This window comes from Spinacia oleracea, chromosome 5 (assembly GCF_020520425.1).
Source record: "Spinacia oleracea cultivar Varoflay chromosome 5, BTI_SOV_V1, whole genome shotgun sequence".
Lineage (NCBI taxonomy): Eukaryota > Viridiplantae > Streptophyta > Magnoliopsida > Caryophyllales > Amaranthaceae > Spinacia > Spinacia oleracea.
Genome location: NC_079491.1, coordinates 87,815,378 through 87,821,377, shown reverse-complemented (window position 1 = coordinate 87,821,377; position 6,000 = coordinate 87,815,378).

The following is a 6,000-nucleotide window of genomic DNA, read 5'->3' as shown; positions in this document are numbered from 1 at the left end:
AATAAACCATTACCTCGACTCTTGTTCTTGAACTTGTTGTCAACTGCAAACCACACACGGCCATTGACACGTGCGTCATACCCATTATTTCCAAAACTTGCTCCTACACCACCATTAGCACAATGACCGTATAACTTGTTTGGATACATCCTGTTGATATACCCTTGAGCCTTCCCCATGCTATTCATTGGCCTTGGTAGAAGTAATCCTCATGCTCGACTAATACCTATACAACTTATCCTATCTCATTTAACCCTTCTTTCAAGCCGTCTTGAGTCACGAATAAAAAAAAGAAGACAAATGAAAAGTACATTCTACACTTAACGCTTCACAAAAATAATAATAATAAAAAAAATATACTTTGCAAAGCGCCTTTAAAGTTCGTCTAAAAAAGGGAAAAGAAGCATTTAGCGCACCAAAAAAAAAAGATCCGCCCAGAAATAATTTTCAGCGCCCACTGCTGGGCGCCGAAATCTTTAGCGCCCCAGCCTGGGCGCTGAATCTCTCTGCTTGCTGAAAAATTTGTCCAGAAGTGCTCGTCATTTTATCCGCACATGCACGGAAAAATAACGAACACTTGGGGGGTACAACACGTATTCAGGTATACGTACCAAAAAAAAAAAACATGAAAAGAAAATACATGTACTCAAAAATATAAAACAATTTTTTTGGCTTACGGCAAGGCAGCAGATTTAAATAATAATAAACTTCACTTATTCTACCGTTTCAAATAATATGTTTCCACCTCAGAACATACTTGTTTAAAATCGGCATTCTATGAGACCATTTTCTAGGCTAAGAACTACGCAAGACCTGATTCCAAATTAAATCTATTTAAGGCGGATACGTAGGCAATCCATGATTCGGTCCAACCAATTTGCAAAAATATTAAAGCCTATAGAATAACAAGAATAAAAATAGAAGTCCCTTATTGAAACTTAATTACTTGCAATCCAAGTCGAAAGAAAAATTTAAGTCAAAGGAAGAATCCAAGTCACCAAGATGCCAAATTAATGAGCACACATCGAAAATAATAAAGGCACGTACCCTTGCCAGAAGGAGCACTCACACTCCTAGGCACTTAGCCAAGACTCAAAAGATCACTCTGCCTCAATTGAATGGGGGCTAACGCAAGCGTCCATGACCTCTAAAGTACTCGACTTGACCCTCCCTAAAGCGAACTAACTCACTTAAAGACTTTCTTTCACCACTAAACATAGTCGTTCGCTTAAAGACCTTCTTTCACCACTAGACACAGTCATGATCGCCAACAAGTAGTAAGGGCAGTAAGCTTACAATAAAGAGGATTGTTCTACGGCATCGCCCCATCGTTGCTTCGAGCTCAGGGCACCCGTTCATGGTAATTCAAATGCTTGCTAATCCCCTTTAAAAAAATTAATATATATAACAATGGTACATTGTCAATAGGACTTGGCACTTAACCAAGGCTCACCCTACTCAGGAATATGACTCGGGCATCTAAAATCGAAATCTGAAAGCATCATTAATGGGAAGACATAATAGCAACTGGGGGCTAAAAATTGAAATGAAAGAGCTAGGGAAAGAACTAAGTATACCTTGACCTTTTATGCATACATACACCAAGTAAATCTAAGTCGATTTGAAAACGGTTTATATTCCCGCAAATTCTGGAAAAGATGGCCCTAAAAGCCTAAAGCATACGCCAAACGGGCACAAGTATATCTTGACGCCCGCACCCTGGCTTCCAGCAAACCCTTAGACAGCATTCCAAAAATCGTAACAGTATTTTGATTCACTCATGTAATCCTGTACGAACCCTTCTATAAGTCAACCTACTTAGGACACCTCGGATTGTACACAGTAGGACTCGGATTTTAAATAATTTTCAAATGATTTTTAAAGACTTCTTCGAACATAATAAAGAGTCGTTGGTTTAAGCTAAGTACGTGTTTATCTCAATGTTGGAAGTAAGTCAAAGGCTTTCCAAATATGATTATGGGTAAAGAAAGGCACCTAGCTTTTGGTCAAGGCACACTTCAACGTATGATTACCTTGACCATGGCAATGTCGCACAATACGACATTTACAAGAAAAGTAGCAAATTACTACCCGAACGTACCTCGCACTAAACGAGTCTGGTTCAAACTATTCATGATCCATGTCACCGTGAATGCATAAAGACGTATGCAAAGCATTATAGCACCAAGCCAATCCCGTAGCTACAATTGGGGGCTTGAGAAAAACACTCTAAAAATGCTCGAAATGACGATTTTACCGCAAATTCTCGATGCTAATGCTATACATACATCATAGGGGCTCAATCCTAAGCTTTAATCGTGTAAAACGAACCTTAGAATGGCTAGAACCCCTCCCAAATTCTAAGCACTACTTAGAATATATAAAGTCACCCCACTAACAAAAGGGTAACTGAAAATCGCGAGTCACCAAAACTCCGATCAAACTACTGCACATAACGCTCGCCCTATAAAGCGCCCGTTACACAGTCTACATCGTTCCAAAACAAAAGCGAAAGAAAAAAATACTGTCAAAATTCTGCCCAGAAATCATTTTCAACGCCCAAAGCTGGGCGCCGATATCTTTAACGCCCCAGCCTGGGCGCTGAATCTTTCTGCTAGCCAAGTTTTGCCCAGATACAAAAATAAGAAAGAAACACCTATGAATCATCGCATCGAACGAAGTAATAAGCCGTGCAAACCCACGCAGAAGGTGCTACACTTGTTCGAGCACCTGAACGATTCAGCACGATGAAGTACTCCAAATAATGATATCCCAACACTTGGAGGAATGTTCTAAGACACGCCGTTAGGCCACACAAGCCTGCGTTGCACCATAATCCCACAGTACAAGTCTAAAAAAGGGTAAGGCACATTGCACTAATGCAAGCACGACCAGGAGTAAGAGGCAAAGACTACTTATCGCCCAAATGCAAGCCACACGACTTCTACATTAAGGATTAAAGGTAGCAAAACATTACCTACCACGGAAGGGATAGCTCGCACCTACACGAGCGAAACCCCAAGGCATCTTTCTCGAAAGAACCTACAAAATCGTACGCCGAAAGGAAGCATCCCAACATGCATACTTGGGGGCTCCAAGCTACGAAACAACCATAACAAAATAAAAAATCTCGAAGCAAATGTTTGAACAATCGAAAGGGCACGATGTTTGAGCCCACTTCATGAATGGACCTGACCCCTATCAAGCTTCTAAGCAAACTATTCAAAATCAGTCATTGCTCAAAAAAAAAATTATAAATAAATAAATGATTCAAGCAGACTGATTAATGGACCGCACACAACGGCCATTCTATGAACGCTCGTTCGCACATACATATCATCATTCACGAACACGTTCAAAAAATATAAGAGCGATCAAAGTCTTACACCTCAAGGTATGTTCCTCGGGCCATATAGACTCGCCCGACTATTGCAATAACTGAACACCTTAAGAGAAACAGTTCCTTAAAATAATCGCCCCAAAGCGACAAGCACCGTAGTCCACCAATCGGCTACGGCTTCTCAAGAAAATCATCACGTTCTAAAAACAAAGAAAAAAAAAACAAACAAAAGAAAAGAGAATACATAGAACTTCCAAGTGAAATAAACGAATGAACAAGAGGCCAACTGTGTCATCAAAAGACCAGCCCGAACAACACTTTCAACGCCCCACCTGGGCGTGAATTATTTCAACGCCCAGGCCTGGGCGCCAAAAATGTACCCATGCTCAAAAAAGGCCATAACTTTTAGTGGGCCCTGCCATACTCATTCGACTTGAAAATTGCTGAAAGTCGCACCTCACGACTTTGTTAAGAGTAGCACACCACTACAAAGGTCGCTCGCACATACGAGCATGACCCCAAACATGATTACAAGATGCGAAAAACAACCGACGAGCCCAGTGCTTGGGGGCTCGCGAAAAAAATAGACTCCAGCGAGGAGCGCGCGATCAAAATTACATTCCCGGACTGCGCCATGCACCATGTCATGTTTGGATATCTCAAAAAATATATTGTTAAACAAAACTATACATAGTGTGGACCCACTTATAGGACATATCTAAAAATATTACTACCCACCAACAGGTTGTAATCACAAAAGCCCTTCTACATAGACAAAATAAGAAATTCAAAATGGGCTCGCCCACCCTCAGCGGGCGGGGTTTGCGTCTCTAAGCCGCGCAGGTCCTCAGTTTTCGAAAAATAAAGCCTTCAAATTTAAAATAGGCTCGCCGTCTTCAGCCGGCGGGGTCTACGGCGCAAACCACGTAGGTCCTTATTTTCAAAAAAAAAACAAAATAAAATTTCAAAATAGATTCGTCCACTTCTATCGGACGGGGCGTCCACCCTCAGCGGACAGGTTCGCCATCTTCAGCCGGCGGGGTCTACGTCACAAACCGCGTAGGTCCTTATTTTCAAAAACATCAAAACAGATTCGTCCACTTCTATCGGACGGGGGGCCCACCCTAAGCGGACAGGCTCGCCCACCTTCAGCGGGCGGGGTCTGCGTCACAAACAGCGCAGGTCCTTAGTCGCTGCAGCGATAACTTTTATCGGTTTTCCATTTTTCCGAAAATTAAAGGATCGGTTTTCCCTTTTTCCGAAAATTAAAGGATCGGTTTTCCCTTTTTCCAAAAATTAAAGGATTGGTTTTCCCTTTTTCCAAAAATTAAAGGATTGGTTTTCCCTTTTTCCAAAAATTAAAGGATTGGTTTTCCGTTTTTCCAAAAAAGAACGATGTGCTGGATTTTCCTTCGTTTTACGTCCTATAAAAACAAGGGGGTTTTCTCGTTTAGCTATCCCTGAAAATGAGAATCTTTAAAAACGTTTTACCTCGTGATTGGGCTTGGCCAGGCCCAATCACACTTTATAGCTTTGATTTCGAAAAACTCTGTAGCTACTCCCAATGACAAAGTGAGGGAGTTTCTACGCACCTTTAAATCCTTCCAATGACAAAGTGAGGAAGTTTCTATACTATCAGTTGACAAATCCCAATGACACGTGAGGGATATGTCGACACTTCAAGTGATGACCCTTAAGTCAAATGTTATCACCCGGGGGCTCGTGAGACCCTCGCAAAACAGGTCACATACACCATGTCTTGTGTGACACACTCCGTCTAATACTTTGACCATCGTCTTACTCCAAGACTCAGTCAAAGTGGGGGCTAACTGTACACACCAACTTTTGTCCCCGTTCCCGCAACGGAAAGGTTCGATGATGAAAGCATAAAAACTCCACTTGACAACGCATCTCCTATAAAATAAACGAATCTCGATTCCCCATTTCATTTCACCCGAAACCTGCTATTTATGGAAACCTGCTAAAAATAGTAATTGCCGTAAAAGGTAGCTTCTAAAAGTAGCAAAACATAAAGGATAGAAAGCTGTCAGAATTAGGTGTTGCACTCCAACATAAATCCTAAATGAGATAGAAAACTGCGAGAATCCTATTCCTAATAGGATTCGGAAATAAGAGTTACGTATTAATTAAAATCCTAACGAACCTAGAGTTCGTAACGAGCCCAGACGCATTCCGTCATGAAATTAATACGCGCTAAAATACTCGAATTAATCTCAAACTCTCCGGATTCTAGGAATCCGAATATGACAAAGAAACGGCCCAAACAGCAATTTCAACGCCCAGCCCTGGGCGATGAAATAGCCAGGATCCTATTTTCAACGCCCAGAGCTGGGCGCCGAAATCTTTGACGCTCAGAGCTGGGCGCTGAAAGTACCTGGGTACGTGTTTTTTTCCTAACTCTTCGCGGATTAGAACTCTGCAATTCTATCTTTCCACGAACTCTTCCCTATAAATAGGTCCCTAGTTTCGACGTGAAACAACACAACACATAATATATTCTGAGTATTGACTCTAAACCCCTTAGCCTAAGCCTCTCGCTGCGAAACTGTTCACGCGTTCTGTCGCAATCGATCCATAAATCGAACAGAACGTATCCTGTCCCACAATTCAGATTCGTTAAATAAAAAGGAGAAATAGCA